This window comes from Marmota monax, unplaced genomic scaffold (assembly GCF_021218885.2).
Source record: "Marmota monax isolate L192 unplaced genomic scaffold, Marmota_monax_Labrador192_F-V1.1 WCK01_AAM20220418_F8-fsc00047, whole genome shotgun sequence".
Lineage (NCBI taxonomy): Eukaryota > Metazoa > Chordata > Mammalia > Rodentia > Sciuridae > Marmota > Marmota monax.
Genome location: NW_026692072.1, coordinates 12,319,155 through 12,335,791, shown reverse-complemented (window position 1 = coordinate 12,335,791; position 16,637 = coordinate 12,319,155). Strand labels below are relative to the sequence as shown.

Sequence of the window (16,637 nt, the reverse complement as noted above, 5' to 3'; positions counted from 1 at the left end):
ATGGCAGCCACAAAGCAGAGGCAGAGGGAGGGGCCAAAGACAAGATATAGTCCCAAGGGCCCACTCCTTCCACTAGACTCTACCTCCTGTAGATTCCTCAATATTCCAAAAGTCAATTCAGATTATAAATTCATCAAGGGATTAATTCACTGATGAGGTCAGAGACTTCATGAACCAATCACTTCTCCAAAGCCTCACCTCTAAACATTGCTGCATTGGGGACCACGCTTTCAACACGTGAGTCTTTGGGGGATACTCCAGATTCTAACCCTAACGCTAAAGCAACACAGAGCTCTTGAAAATCTGAAAACAGAGGACACCCTGCCCAACACTTCTGGAACTTGACTCTCTCAATTATTAAGTGAGGATAGTGGTCATATAAAGAGATTCATGAAAATGCAAGTAAGCAAACAACTTTTAAGAGAGAGTGAGTGAGGAGAGCGGGGCACTCGAGCAAGCGCAGTTCTGATTCTATTTAAGAAGTGGCCAGATAATGTCAAGACCAGATGACTCCAAGGAAAAGCCATTCTGGTGGTGAACAGGAGCCACTTCTGCATCTGTGGGGACTGTAGTGAGACTAATTCTAAAACTGAAACACTAATGAGCATATAGGTGCAGTCCCCTTTCTGCCCCGTAGGTGAGGCTCCAAATCTTGGCTCTACAATTTACCAGGTATGTAACCTTGGGCAAACTGCTTAATCTCTCTCCATCTCAGCTTCTCATCTGTAAAATGGGAATGATAATACCTGCTTTTCAAGACTGAAATGAAGTAAACTGTCTACAAAGTACTTAGCAGAATGTGTAGAATTTAGTACCACCAAATAATGGGAGTTATTTTGTTTTTAAATCCCGAGGGTAAAGACAGTAGAGGAAAGGAGAGCAGGGAGGTATTTCTTGCCGGGGGGGGGGGGGATGCCCAAACACCTACCTGTGTTTTGCCTTGAAAATTATCTGCCAGTCTGCCTGAACAAACTCATTTCTGAACGCTCTTCTTCTCTACCCAGTCACCTAGCATCCCCATGCGTCTCCTGCATTCCAGGTGCAGAATTTCAGCCAGGAGCAAGCCAGCAGTATCCCAGATCGGAGGCTCCCACTCAGGCATGTGTTAACTTCAAATGCTGCTGTGTATGATGGGCTCTTTGGCTCTTAGTGCTCTAAGATTTCAAAGGCCCTTCCTGGCAGCCTTTTGTGCTGCAGGAACAACAGTAGTGAGAGTGAACAGTCTTTGAGCACAGTGCTCAGCACTTGAATGAGTGCACTTAACCTTTGTGGCAACCTTATGAAGCAGACCTCATTATCCCAAGTCCCATTTCACAGATAAGGACTTGGAAGCTTAGAGGATGAAATAACCTGGTTAGGGGAAGGCCTAGAGTGTGGGGGACAAGAAGGGGACTATCTTTCCAGAAAGAGCAAGATCCAAGTTGGTAAGAAAGGAAGGGGGCTGATAGCTAGAGGGGCTTAATAATGAAAATACTACCCGCTAACTTTGTTACTGGGGATTGAACCCAGGGGCTTGTGCATGCACACCACAGTGGCATGGATTTTAGAGTTAAGAGTGCCTGAGTTCCAATCCTAGTTTTGCCACTGACTTCAAATTACTTGATGAATTAATTCCATTGCCTTGCTTTCCCATAATAAAGTGACCTTACAGAAACATCACAGAACTGTTGCATTAAGGTGAAGTACTTAGAATAGTGTCTGAGCCATTGTATGTGCTCCTCAGGCTTTATGTGTGTTACCCCATTGAATCTTCACTGTTTTTATTCCCACTTCACAGACACACAAACTCAGATTGTGCACGCTTGTGAAGTGTAACTGGAATTCAAATCCAGGCAGCTTACCCCCACCACTCTGAGCACCTTGATCTTATCAACCCTAATGTGTGAAGGCTTAGGAGCTTGTTTTCCCCTCCAAACAAGCTGCAGAAACTAAATAGCTCCAGGTGAACTGGATCAAGGAGACAATCCAAGTGAATTGGGATTTTTCATGTAAGAAATTGAGGCTGAAAGGTTCTAATTACCGTCAACAGGAAAGACTGAAGCTCCAGCCGTGGTGGGAGCTGGGCTGGAGGCCACAGGCGGCAAGGGGGGTTGAGTGTTCACCTGTGCTGTGCTGCACAGGCCTCTCATCCCCGCCCACCTGCAGCCCTAGGAGTCCTGGCAGGTGCCGAGAAGGTATGTGGTGTGTGCTAACAGACGCTTTCTCTAAAGGAATCCCCCGCAATTAGGAAAGCTCAGCCAGCAGGTCCTCAAAGTTCAAAGGCAAAAACATAAGAAAGTTTTGGTATAAGATCAAAAAATCACAGCACTCTCCACAAATTGGTGCTTCTCTTTGTGTGGGTGGCCAGAGCTATTAAACTCTCTTCTTCTAAACCTTGGAATAGTCTCACCAACTGGGTGCCTGGCTCCAGACCAGAAGTTTTTACACCTTGATCCTATTATCTCCAGAGGCAGTACAGTGTGGCACCATGGCATGGATTTTAGAGTTAGAGTGCCTGAGTTCCAATCCTAGCTTTGCCACTGACTTCAAATTACTTGGTGAAATAATTCCATTGCCTCACTTTCCCCATATATAAAGTGACCATACAGAAACATCACAGAACTGTTGCATTAAGGTGAAGTACTTAGATTAGTGTCTGAGCCGTTGTATGTGCTGTTTGTATTTCCTATTACTATTTCAGAAAGAAACTAGGGCTCAGAGAGATCAATTACTTTCTCAAGAAAACAGGTGGTTGGAGGGCTGAGCTTCAGACCCAAGCCTATCTGGCTCCAAAGGTCCCGTGAGTTCCACCCTGGCAGGTGGGATCCAGCTGGTCTGTGGAGGACTTAACTTCTGATGATAGGATTGTTCACACTAAGTGACTGACAGACTGTATCTAAGTTAAATATACAGATACCTTTCAGGCGGGCCATATTAAACAGGGCAGGGTAGATGGGCAGGGCAGTTGTATTGGTGCAGAGCACAGATGGCCTTGTTTCAATTCCTGCCATTAGCACCACTTGGACAAGTTATACCACTTCTCTGAATCTTGGTTTCCTCATCTAAAAAGCATGAATAACCACAGTATCTACCAAATGGGATCACTGTAAAATATCAACTGGTAATTTATATATAAGATACTTTTCTAAGAAAAATTAGCAAAGTGCTCAATAAATGGCAGTATTATTTTATTCATTAGTAACCGATTAAAAATTGACATCCTGGGGCTGGGGTAGTGGCTCAGTGATAGAGAACTAGCACGTGTGAGGCACTGGGTTCAATTCTCAGCACCACATATAAAATCAAATAAATGTCCATCAATGACTAAAAAAAAAAATTGACATCCTGAAATTAAGAAATCTGTGGACTGAACTAGAGCACTTAGGACATGCCTCACACCAGTTGAAGGAATGCATGAATAAAACGCGCATCACTTAGTGTCCGAGTCAGAATTCATAGGGACAAAGTTTTGGCGACTGTATGAACAAAGAGCTGGAGCATCTCCCAGCACAGGAGACTTTTTTTCCCTGCAAATTTGGGTGTGTGTGTGTGAGGAGAAGCCAGGAGCTATAAAGAGCTGAAAAAGGCAAATGTCTTACCTGGTAGTACTGCAACTCTCAGCAAACACAATAAACCATGGCAGGTGTACTCCAGCTCATGGGCCTATTGACTCTAGAATCTTCTCACCAAGTGCTCAATTAAGTCAGCTTGAATATTTATTTTCATAGGAGTGTATTGCCAACTTTACTATAAAATCACAGGAAGCCTAGGGTTCACTTTCTGGAAATGCACTTTACCCCTGCTACAACTCTAGTGCAAATACCACCGCTTTTATGACAAACAGGGCTGGACTCAGAATATTCTTTTTGGGTAGCTATCTCCACTCTAATCTTAGAGAATGATAGATGAGGTTGTTTAGCCAAGAGAATTAACCTAGGCAGAAACTACTGATGTTCAACGTAGTCAAGGACCAACTCATTCTCGTTTGTAGAGAAAGGAGGATGTCTTTTCTACATCTGGTCTGCCTTCTTGCTATGGAAATTCCTGCCTCTGAAGCTCTGTGGGGGCAGCTTAGTCATTTCTACATCCTTTCTCCAGACCACCATGTGTGTCCACAACATTTACTCACAAGAACTGTGGCGGTATGTGGTTGTATACTCAGATGCCTCTGTTCTTCCCAGGAAATGGTGCCTTTGCCAAGTCAGAGTGGTGTCACTAAAGACCAGTGGAGGAGTGCCGGATGGAAGGACTTGGTGCCATATCTTTGTCCCTTCCTTGGAGAAAGCACTCCCAATGTCGGAATCAAGTATTTTTTGCTCCAAATGTGGGAGATGAAATGGGTTTAGTCTGAACTCATTTGTAAGTGCCTGAGTGTTGGCTGGGTGAGCTGGTGCTAGACAAGGGCTGGAGATAATGAAATGCTTCCAAGCCATGGGAAACCCAGAGGACCCAACAATCTCTACTTGGTCAGCTGCAAGATTTCAATAGAAACTACCACAGAGGCCAGAGAAAACCACAGTCCATGAGTGAACTTTCCAATTTTCAGTTGCATTTGTTTTTATGTTTCTTTATGTAGGGGTTGTGAAGGCTCACTCTAAATGACACCCTCAGTCAGGTTGCTCTGCCAAGAGATGCTCGGAAGGACATGGATAGTTCAGGGCCCGGCCACACCACCCCTTCCCATTCCCAGGGCATGGAGGCTTTGTTAGCAGGCCACAGCTGAGTAAATATGTCTCAGTGCTACTCTGCAGAGGAGGGGGAGGGAAGTGAGGCAGAGTGGGGAGAAGGGGGAAGAAGGAGGAAGGACATATGACAGCTTCACTCCCCATGGAGCACTTGGTACCACAATTCACAGAAGATTGCTAAAGTTCTAAGGGCCATGATCCTGTCAAACAAAGTCCCAGAAGAGCAGTTTATGTTTTTGTATTTATACCTTTTTTGGCAGCACTATTGTTTTATATTATAAATAGAGGGAAATAATAATTAATTTACTGAAAGGCAAATGATCCCACAAAAGGAACGAGAAGCAAAGGCTTCCAATGATACCTGCGGGTAAAGTACTGGGGCCATTATTAACATTATCTTTTGCCAACTCATATCTCCCTAGAGCATCTTTAATGTGTTCAAAAAGGGCAGAATGCCAGACACTTTAGTTTTATATTTTATTATGACTAAGCCCAACACCAAGTGAGAAGCATTTAGCCTATTTCTGTTTGACTAGTATACATGTTCTAGGAAAAGTATTAGATAAGACATAGTAACAATTTCAAGGCAATGTTTAGAATGAACAAAACCAACTCCCCAGGAACTGTTAATGTTAGAAAAAGATTTAAAGGTATGTGGGCATTTCTAATAAGGACCTGAAAATTACTCCTTAGGGATCAAATATGATACATCATGGCAATCTGGTCCAGTCTGAAGGCTGGTCTGCTATGACAGGAAAACTCTACATATTGCATCAGATTAATGGCCGTCTTCTAGACTGTTGAGAGTTGGAGGACCAATGCAAGGTGTTCTGGGAGAAGCCACTGTCTCAGAAATCTTTTTTAAAAAATTTTTTCAGTTGTAGTTGGACACAATAACTTCATTTTATTTATTCATTTTTATGTAGTGCTGAGGATTGAACCCAGTGCCTCACACGCTCTAGCCAAGTGCTCTAACACTGAGCTAAGAAATCTTTGAAGACATGAAACCCAACAGGCCACGCATACAGGGTGGGCGGCATACAGCACTGTGGGAAGGAGGCACCAGTGCAGGAGAGGAGAAAGCCTCTCTAGTAGTAATGGGGTTGGCTACTCTGACAGGGCACACAGTCTCCTATCCATTTATTGAGGAAATGGGAGGGAGTTTTGGACACTAAGATGTGGAGCAGGATCTTGGCACCATAAGCTCCCAAAGGGTCCAGCAGCCCATCAAGGAAATAAAACAAGCTGAGCCATTTGCACCATGGCTCAAAGGCTTGTGCAGTTCCATCAGGAGTTGGTAGCTGGTGTTTTTGTTTGGAAATAGGATGGCAGGGTGTGCCCTTTGAAAAGGATCCTCAGGTCCAAGATACAACTGCCCTCCAGGCAGAGGCCTGTGTTGTGGAGTGTCTGTGACCCATTCCTGCTCTTATGTGAATAGCAGTGGTTCCACAGCAAAAAGATAAAGAAAGAGAAGGCTCCCTAGTCCCTCCTAGAGTGACTAAAGATGAGAGGAAACACCCTGCCCTCCTCACAGGGACATGTCAGATAGGCTTCACTCAGCCTGTGAAAGAGAGGCAGTATTTTAAATTTCCTTATACATGTTTTTATGACCAAAACGAAAGTTTTCATGTGGTTTCTGAAAACAAAAAGTCTATTCTACCTCAGACACATGATAAAAAGAAAAGAACCTGGTCTAAGTTCTGCCAAGCACTGATTACATTCCTCTGGACACAACTTTTCTAGGCCTGTTTCTCACCTATAAAACAAGGAGTTTATAGCATAGGAGGATAAACAAATTAAGAGATATATTTTTTAAAAAATGTAAATCTTATAAGGAATCTTAATATATACCATAGATTAAAACAAAGCCTTTCTGGGACTGGGGTTGTGGCTCAGTGATAGAGCGCTTGCCTGGCACCTGTGAGGCACTGGGTTCGATTCTCAGCACCATATAAAAATAAATAATAAGAAAAAATAAAGGTATTTGTGTCCATCTACAACCACAAACAAACAAACAAACAAATAAATAAAAGTAAAAACAAAACCAAAGTCTTTCTTACCCAAATTTCTCTTTAGTAGCCGTCACCCAGGCTAGAGTTCTGCCAAGGGCAGTCTAAAAACACCTGCCCTAACCAGTGGTGGGGATCACCTAGTGCCAGGCTGACAGCGCCACCCCTGAATCAGCCAAATCAGGTCCTCATTCTTCAGCTAGCTAGCCAAGGGACACTGTGCAAGCCAATGAGAAATGAGAGTGAATAATAACAGTGCTATAAATGCTATTAGTAGTATGAATAATGATAGTACTAAGAGTTTTCAAGAAAATTAAGAGTTGATTACAAAAAAAAAAAAAAAGAGAGAGAGAGATGATAATCAAAGTACTTGATTACAGCACAGGGAAGCAGTCAATGAGTAATACCTGCTCTGTTACTCTTTTTCTACGTTCGTGGCAAACAGGTGGGATGGCACCTGCTCACAAAAGGCACAGTTCATGGAAGTTCCCGTCAGCCCAGGCCAGTGGGTGGCTGAACCAACCTCACTCCTTATCTCATGATTATTTTATCATGCCTTTGTTCTTTATTGATGAGTAATAGACTTCCTGCCTGAGGCAGGTGCACACCATTTTCCTTGATCACCAATGTACTGCCAACTCTCTGTCACCCTACTTTTTTTGTATGTGGTGCTGGAGAGCTGAGGATTGAACCCAGGGCTTTGTGCATTCGAGGCAAGCACTCTACCAACTGAGTTATGTCCCAGCCCTGTCACCCCACTTTTAATAGTGCTAGTGGCTCTTATTTGTAGAGAGACTGTATAATTGTGCAAACCATATTTGCACGCATGATCACTTTTAATTCCCATAAGCACCTTGTGAGGCAAGGACAGGATAATGGCATCAAGCCTTACCTCTTTTTTCAGAGCTAGGGATTGAATCGAGGGCTTGCCTGTGTTAGGCAACCACATACCCAGCTCCCCCTACCTCCCATTTTTATAGACAAGGAAAATGAACCTCAGTAAGGGACAGAATCACCAAGCGGTAGTGACAGAATCAAATCAAGCCTTTTCAGCCCAGGGCAAGGCCTCTTCCTACAACAGAGGCAGGAACTCTATGATGTCCTTTTCTCTTTGGTCATAAGTCCATGGGAACTCAGCTTGCTTTTATTTATTTTATGGATAAAAAATATGTAGTCACAGTGAAGTCCCACAATGAGAATTCAGAAATATTAGCTTCAGCTATTATTTTTGTTAACATTTAAATCTGCTACCAGTGATTTTATCTCTATCTCTATCATCTTTCTTGAAGGCTGGTTACAGGGTCAGATGAAGTCTGTCTCCCAGCTTTCTTGCTGCCCACCCACCCCAAACAAATTGACAGAACTTTTCTATTTTAAGTGGCCTGCTACTAATACCTATAACAAAACAGAGAATAGCAAAATTAATAAACGCTTCAAGCCATGATAAGCCTATGTCTGCCATTTTATAGGATTAGACACAGATTAGCAAGAGAAAAGTCTATTTAATATACACACACGCCCCTACACACTTTCAACTATCTTTTCCTTTCCAATTTAAGACCAGTTCAACAGGATGGAATTTTATAAGCTATCAGCAAAATTGTCTGATGGGGGCTTAAGAAAGCAAACCACAGAAAACAAAAACTAATAAAAAGTTATTTCTCTAAGTTTTCCACTGTCTAAAACAGCCACAGAGTAAACAAGAAGTGGGCCAGATTATGTATTTGATTTGCTTAAAATGCAGTTTCCTTCTTTTCCAAATAAACATAAACAGAAGCAATGGCTAGTAGGGTTACTCACTGAGGGCGAGTTGAACCAAGACAGACTAAAAATAAAAAGACAACCACCTAAGTTCTCTGGTTCCCGAGGGGTGTGCAAGTAGGAGAGGGCTACTGCCAGCATGTAGGCGGATTTATAAAGAGTGCAGCCTGTCCCCTCGTCAGAATCCACTAACTTCCACCAATGATGATGGATTTATGGATACCCATCCACTAAAAAACAGACTTCAGAACCAGAAACAGCAAGAAGTAAGAAGAGGGCTGGATACAGATAAATACATACATCTCTTTAGATGAATCCACCTTTGTCTTTCTTGCTGTTTCCTGACTCTTGTGGGCATAGGCAGTGTACCATGTCTATAATTATATGTGCATGTGTGGGTAAGAGGAGAGGCAGCAGACGGGGACGAGTCTGACGCTTGGGGACTGGATGGGAAAGGAAACTGATGTTAGCAGTTACTGCTCCTTAAAATCATCAGCTTTGTTTTTCAAAGTATGGTTTTCCTGGTAAAGGATCCTTTGCCTGGAATGTGAGTGCATCACTCATCTTATTTTAATAAAAATGTGAACCAAATGGTAGTGTTGTTCTTCCTGGGATATAACACAGAATTTCTGAGGCCCTGATCCTTATCTTTCACTGGGACTGGCAGGCATACAAAAAAGAAAATGAAAAAGATAAAAAAGGCCTCAGTGGCATCAAAGGATGAACCCACCTGATTTCTTTTATATACAAATATTCTAAAAGACAAATTCTGGTCTCCTCATTGGGGTCTGGATCTGGTACCTGGTTTCATCACCGATGAATGACTTTCAACTGGGTAATAACTCTTTGTGCCTCAGTTTCTTCCTCTGTCATGCTTCACATATAATGATCAGAACTGATTAGCTAAGTAAAATATATTTTAAAGGATGCAAGATTGTGTGCCCTTTGACCTTCTGAATTTTGTCAAGTTCAGGTATAATCTATTTTAAAACTTAAGAAAATAAAGCAAAAGTATGAGCAGAAAGAAGACATCAAAGTGTCTTCAAAGAGCAAGACCAGGATTTGGGGGGTAACTCAGTGATATGGCCCTTGCACATTTGAGGCCCTGGGTTCCATCCCCAGTACCAGAAAAAAAGAGATGGGCGGGGGAGTGAGAGAAAACACCATTATTTTTTAAATGACCAAAATCTTTTATCTCAATTATCCCCCAGGTTCTTTGGGTCTAACATTCTATGATTCGTCAACTGTGCTTCTGTGGTCAAGGCAGCAGCATGTAGACCAGGAAGAGAATAATTTGAATCCATGTAGCATGTAATTTTCTAGAAGACTGGAAATGCTGTGAAGCCCACTAATGCTTCCAGTATAGCATCACAGGGAAGACAAGAACATAGGACTTGAAATTAAGATAGGCCTGCATTCAAAATGTTTCTGCTGCATACCACCAGGGATTTCTGAGGTGGAGGCAGGATGATCATGTTTGAAGCCAGCCTGGGCAACTTAGAGAGGCCCTGGCTCAAAATAAAATTATAAGGGCACATGATGTAGCTTGGTGGTAGAGTGCCACTGGGTTCAATCCCCAGTGTCAGGGGAGGTGGGCAGAGGAAGCCTCTGCTACTTCCCAGCTATGTGAACTTGGGCAAACTTCTTTGAACTAATTTTTTTTTCATATGTAAAATGTCATAAATCATTCCCTTCCAGACTCTACTCAATGGGGGCCCTTCCATTGCCTTGGTTGCATCTCCTTCTATTTACCCCTTGCCCAGAATATTCCAGCTTTGCTATTCCTTGAACATGCTCTTGCCTTAAGTTTGTTTGTTTTGTGGTGCTGGGGATGGAGCCCAGGATCTTGTGTATACTATCCAAGTGTTCCTTCCCTGAGCTACACCCCAGCCCCTGGCCTCAGTCTTTTGCACCTACTGTCCCCTCTGCCTCTAGATAACTGTATACCTCTTGCCTCCTTCAGGTCTCTGTTCAATTGCCATCTTATAAGGAAAGATTCCCTGACCGTGGTGTCTAACACGACTCTCTTCCTCCTTTCTCATTTTCGTGCATATCACTTATTGTATAATCCACTGCATACTTTTAATTGTGTTAGCTTTCTATAACAAATACATGAGATAATCAATTTGATAAGAAAAGAGAATCATTTTGGCTCACAGTTTCAGAGGTATCAGTCCATGGTCATTTGACCTTGCAGCTTTGGACCTGTGATGGCACAGTCATCATGGTGGGAGCACATGATGGAGGAGGACTGTTCATCTCATGGTGGCCAGGAAGGAAAGACAGAGGGGAAGAAAACAGAATTCTAATATCCCCTTTAAAGACATGCCTCAGTGGGCTAACTTCCTTCTACTAGACTTCACCTCCCAAAGAGTTCATTACTTCTCCACAGCACTAGGGTCTGAGGACCAAGTCTTCAACACATTGGCCTTTGGGGAATATTCCAGATACAAGCGATACTAATTGTATTACCTGTCTCCACACTAGAATGCAAGATCTAAGAGGGCAAAAATTTTGACTTTTTAAAATTTTTTTAGTTACATTGGACACAATACCTTTATTTTATTTATTTATTCATTCATTTTTATATGGTGCTGAGGTTCGAACTCAGGGCCTCGCACGTGCTACTGAGCCACAACCCCAGCCCTTGACTTTTTTTTTTATTGATTGCTAGTTCTTTTTTATGGTGCTGGGGATTAAACCCAGGGCCCTGTGCATACAAAGCAAGCACTCCACCAACCGAGCTATATCCCCAGCCCTGACTGCTACTTCTTAATAAATGTTTTAAGAATGCAGATGCTCTGAAGAGTGAGATAATGCTTGTGAAGCTCTTAGCAGTTGTCTGGGACAGAGAATATGGTTGGTGGATAGGTTTTGTTCAGCTTGAACTTTAGTCTTGTTTGGTTTTTAAAAATCAGGGCCAAAACATTAAATAATTGGGATATTTCCCACAATACAATTTACATTTCAGGGGTCTTTTTTTTGTAAGAACCAAAAGACATGGCAGTACTTGCCCAGCACTCCTGCAAACAACTGGAGCTAGGAGGAAGATGCCCTTGCCAGTTTACCGCTGAATGACACTTGTGTGCTTCTTACGTACCTGCCTGGCCACCATAGGCCTCTAAATTTTCAACCCCAGGTGAAAGGAAGCCTTCACAATAAAGATTTAATGAATCTGACTAAACTAGTTTAAGACAAAAATAAAACAGATGACTTTATGATATAAACAGAAAATTGTTATAGAGTATGATGTCATCTTTGCTGATAGAGAGACAGAGACAGAGAATATAAATTTGTATAGGAAAAAGAATGGAATGTACCTAAATTTTAACAATGGTGCTTAACTTTGGGTTTGGGAACTACAAACAATGTGTACTTCCTTGAAATCAGAAGAATAAAGCTATTCAAATTTATGATATCTAAATAATAATTCAATGAAGCTGTCTTAAAAGGAAAGGAAGGAAGGAAAGAAAGGGGGGTGGGGGTGGGGAGTAAGGAAAGGAGGGGGAATGAAGGAGTGAGAGAGAAAGAACACCATCTAGAGAGATTAAGTCTTCATTTTCCTTCAGAAACCTGTTTTCATGTCCTTCATTCTCAATGGCTTTATCTTCCCTCTCTAAGTAACCTGAATGTCATTTAGATTTTTCTCCTATACCTGTTTTGTCCATAATGAAAAGAGGTCCAAAGTTGATGATCATCTTTTAGAATGCTTTATATGCTTTTGGATCTTAACATGATGTCCTTTGGTCCTCCCTTAAGTACTGGTCAGGCTCAGGTGGTACAGTCAGGCAGCACACCCTTCCAAATGAAGAAAGAAGTGAGAGGAAAAACACTTACCAAGTCAGGGCTCAGGAACGGACAGTTACCATATTCCCCATGGATTCAATTTTTCTAATCTTTAGCCATATTTATGGCTGGTTTCCCTTCTTTTCCACAGCTTAACACAATTGTTTATACTTGGGAACGGTGTGATTGAGCAGAAGGGAAGGCACAGGAGACTTGAAATCCTGCCTTGACCTCTGCCAGTCCACCTCACTTGAGCAGGCTACTTACTCTTCAGGACTTAGTTCCTTCATCAGCACAATGGAGATGATAATCAATTATTTACTGAGAGCAAAGGCCTGTGATTCCCAAGGCTCTTTTAAGTTGTGAAGTCACAAAAATGAACTAACTTCCAAGGAAGTTGAGAACAATGAAAATGGTTTTTTTCCGGGTTTCTGCACTGTAAACAGTAATATCTAGTTCATTTCAAACTGATGCAGGCAATCTCAAATACTTTTTTTTTTTGAGGGAGAATTTTAATATTTATTTTTTTTTAGTTTTCGGCAGGCACAACATCTTTGTTTGTATGTGGTGCTGAGGATCGAACCCGGGCCGCACGCGTGCCAGGCGAGCGCGCTACCACTTGAGCCACATCCCCAGCCCAATCTCAAATACTTAAATTCCAATAACTCTCTAGGCAAAAGAGTGTCACAAAGTTCACACACAAAGCTGATATGGCAGGGCTGGGATTGTGGCTTAGTGACAGAGTGCTTGCCTCGCATGTATGAGGCACTGGGTTTGATCCTCAGCACTTCATAAAAATAAATAAAATAAAAATATTGTGTCCATCTACAACTGCATTGTGTCCATCTACAAATATTTAAAAAAAAAAGCTGATGACACTCATAGTTTTAAAAGGCTTGGACATCTTGTTTCCCAATACTCCATACAGCGCAGACAAAGTAAACTGGGAGAGGAAAAGGAACTGTAAAAGACAGGTGCAAGGACAGCAGTGAGAAACAGGCATTAATGGAATTACAGAACAGAGATGCAGTGTTTGCTTTAGCAGCACATACACTAAAATTGAAACATACAGAGATTAGCACGGCTCCTGTACAAGGATAATATGCAAATTTGTAAAGTGTTCAATATTAAAAAGAAAAAATATAGAACAGAGGCAGTAGGGAATGTTGAAAATACAATCTGGATGCATTTAGGGAACACTTCAGTGGATAACAATGTCTTCCAGCATAGTAAAATAATTAAGATTATAAAGATGATGTTTAGATGCCAAGATAAGTTAAATTATATAAGAAAGCAAGGAATGCTATTGTATGTATATTTAAAAGATTTCAAATTTACAAAGTCAGATTTGTAAATTATATTAAAAACAGCAGGAAAAATTAGTATCCAAATTAATTTTACAGTAGGCTGTAAAATTCTCCAGTCTCTCTATATTTACTGGCTCTAAACTATTCACTTATCACTGCTTATATACTGCCTTGTGGGTGTGTTATCTGTTTTTAAGCTACTTTACTAAGTGCTGCCTATTAGAGCTGCGGATGTAGCTCAGTGGTAGAGCAGTTGCCTAGCAGGTGCAAGACCCGGGGTTTACACATGGGATTTCCTGCAGAAAGAAAGAGAGAACAAACAAACAAAATGCTGTGCATCATGACTCTTATCTGTTCCCTCAAAGCAGTCCTGTAAGATAAGCATTCTTGTTTTAGTTGCAGACAAGGAAAGTGAAGTAATTTACATAACTAGTAAGCAGCACATTGAGACTTTGACTCATGGGTCTGCTTGAATCCAAAGCATGTGATTTTAAGTATTCCTCTACTTACTGATGGTTGAATTATTGACTGACTTGTCATCTGTCTGCCCCATCACCACCCCATCACTGTTCTCAGCTTTGGAAGTTAGTCTATTTTGTGACTTCACAACTTAAAAAGAGGCCTGGGAATCACAACATCATAGATCTGGCCTTTGAAGATCTCAAGCAATTGATTGATGATTATTTCCATTTTAGATGAAGAAATTAAAGCCTAAAAAGTATGGAGCTTGTCAAAGGAGACAGTCTGGCAGAATCAAGGCAGGGTTCCAAGGTCCTACTAGACCAAGTTTTGAGGTAGGGACCTGCAATCACTTGCCTTTATATATCACGGGGACTGGTACAAAGTAGTCTAAAATGTCCAGTGAATTTCATCTGTGCCTTACTATGTAGATGCCAAACCCTTAAAGGCAATGTAGTATATCCTAATGCATCTCAAAGTATGCTTCATGGATTATCTGCATCCCAAACCTATAGAAGCAGAAGCAGAATCCTTGGGGTTATAATGTGAGAATCTGCATTTAAACAGATAGTTTCTGTGAGTCAGGATTGGCCTTGTAGTTGAAAGTGTACTTTTTGGAGTTAGTCAATCCTGGATTCATGTTCCAGCTCCAGTACTAACAAAATGAATAATCTGGGGCAAGACTGTTTCTTAAATCTTTGAGCTTCAATTTCCTCATCTTTAAAATGAGATAAGAGAAGTAATTACCTCACAGCTTTATTATTCATATTTTTTCTTTTTTATATATTTATTTTTTTAGTTGTAGTTGGACACAATACCTTTATTCCATTTATTTATTTATTTATTTATTTTTATGTGGTGCTGAGGATCGAACCCAGGGCCCCGCGCATACTAGGTGAGCGCTGTACCACTGAGCCACAATCCCAGCCCCATATTGTTTCAAATATTTATATTCTAGTTGTAGTTGGACACAATACCTTTATTTTATTTATTTATTTTTACGTGGTGCTGAGGATCAAACTCAGTGCCTTGCGTGTGCTAGGTGAGCACTGTATTGCTGAGCCACAACTCCAGCCCATTTATTTTTGTTTTAAAATTTTTTTCTTTTAGTTGTCAATGGACCTTTATTTATATGCAGTGCTGAGAATCAAATCCAGTGCCTCCACATGTTAGGAAAATGCTCTCCCACAGAGCCACAACCCCAGCCCTATTGTAATTTTTTTGTAGTAATGGGAACTGAACATGCTAGACAAATGCTCTACTAATGAGCTACAACCTCAGCTCTTTTTATTATCATTAAATTGCCCAGGTTGGCCTTGAACTTGCAATCTTCCTACTTCAGCCTCCTGAGTAGCTGGGATTATAGTCATGCTTCACTGCATCTGGCTCTCACAGGATTTTAAGAGGGACAAAATTCATTAATTCAATAGATATTATGAAATATCTACTATGTGCCAGATCTTGATTTTTAGGCTTAGGATATATTTGGGAACGAATAGGCAAGCTCCTTGCCCTGATAGAGCTTATCTTACAGTGGGGAAGACAGGTAATAAATAAACAAGTACATATAGTAAGTATAATGTAAAAAAGTAGAACAGAGCAAGCTGGCTAGGGTGTGTGAGGCGGGAATGGTAGTACAATTTTATATAGAGTGGTCTAGGTAGGTTTCATAGAGAAGGTTAATACCTAAGCAAAAATTGGAAGGAAGTTAAGGAGTAAACAATACAGACATCTGAGGACGATCAGGTGGAGGGAACAGCGGCTGCAAATGCCTTCAGGAGGTAGTGCACCTATAGACAGGAAGAACAGGCAGGAAGCTTGTGTGGCTGAAGCCAAGAAAATAAGGGGGAAAGGAATGAGAGGGTCAGAGAAATGACTGGGGCAGTTCACGCATGTCCTTTTAGTCCAACGAGTGAAGGTTAAATGAGACTCATTCACAGTATATGGAACATGGTAAACATTTAACAAATAATACCTACATGTGTCTGTATTTATTGAATATCTGCTGGTCTCTAAGCAGAGATAGTTTAGAAGGCCAGGCTGCAGGGACTACAGCACCTTTTGTGTACCTTGGTGGGGTTAGAGAGTCCTTCAACATTTCCCAAAGTACAGAAATCAAAAAGATCAAAGGCCTGGGTGATCCCCAGCAGCAAGGAGAGATGGTTAATTCTCCGCAGGTGCTCAGAAAACTGAACTAACAGAAGCATGAAAAGTCAACACAGTATCAATAAAAGACAGGGCAAGAGATGGGCGTGGAGTGGAGTGGGCTTGGCTAAAGGCTGAAACCAACAGAAGAGTTGTTGGCCATGTACAAGAAAAAAGCAGTGGAGCGTGGAAGCGTCCCCTACAGCTATTGAAACCCATCCTAATATCAATGAGACCACAAAGTCATGATAATAATGACTACAAACTGCTGGGGAGTAAGCCAGGGAACCCACAACATGAAAGCACTTGTATGGGGGAAAAAACAAATTAAGAGATTCAGGCAAAACTATCCCTTTCCCTTGTGGAGGCTCTTTAATCTTTAATCTCTGTCTCTTGACACTAGGCACTGGTCTTGCCCTGACAAAGGTAACTTCTGAGAAGCGAATACTTCTCATTTAGGTGAAGGACTTCAGAGGAGATGAGTGCCCTGTGTCTGCCAGACTAAA

General features: G+C 41.6%; 1 protein-coding gene and 1 non-coding gene across 2 annotated transcripts in view; one reads left to right on the top strand and one right to left on the bottom strand.

Moving 5' to 3' along the window:
• The window catches only part of Cstpp1 (centriolar satellite-associated tubulin polyglutamylase complex regulator 1), a 176,233-nt gene that overhangs the window by 24,649 nt on the left and 134,947 nt on the right, over positions 1–16,637 (bottom strand). The window lies entirely within an intron of this gene.
• LOC124102090 (U6 spliceosomal RNA) lies at positions 13,250–13,352 on the top strand. Its single transcript, XR_006854803.1, has one exon. It is a non-coding gene; the product is annotated as a U6 spliceosomal RNA (small nuclear RNA).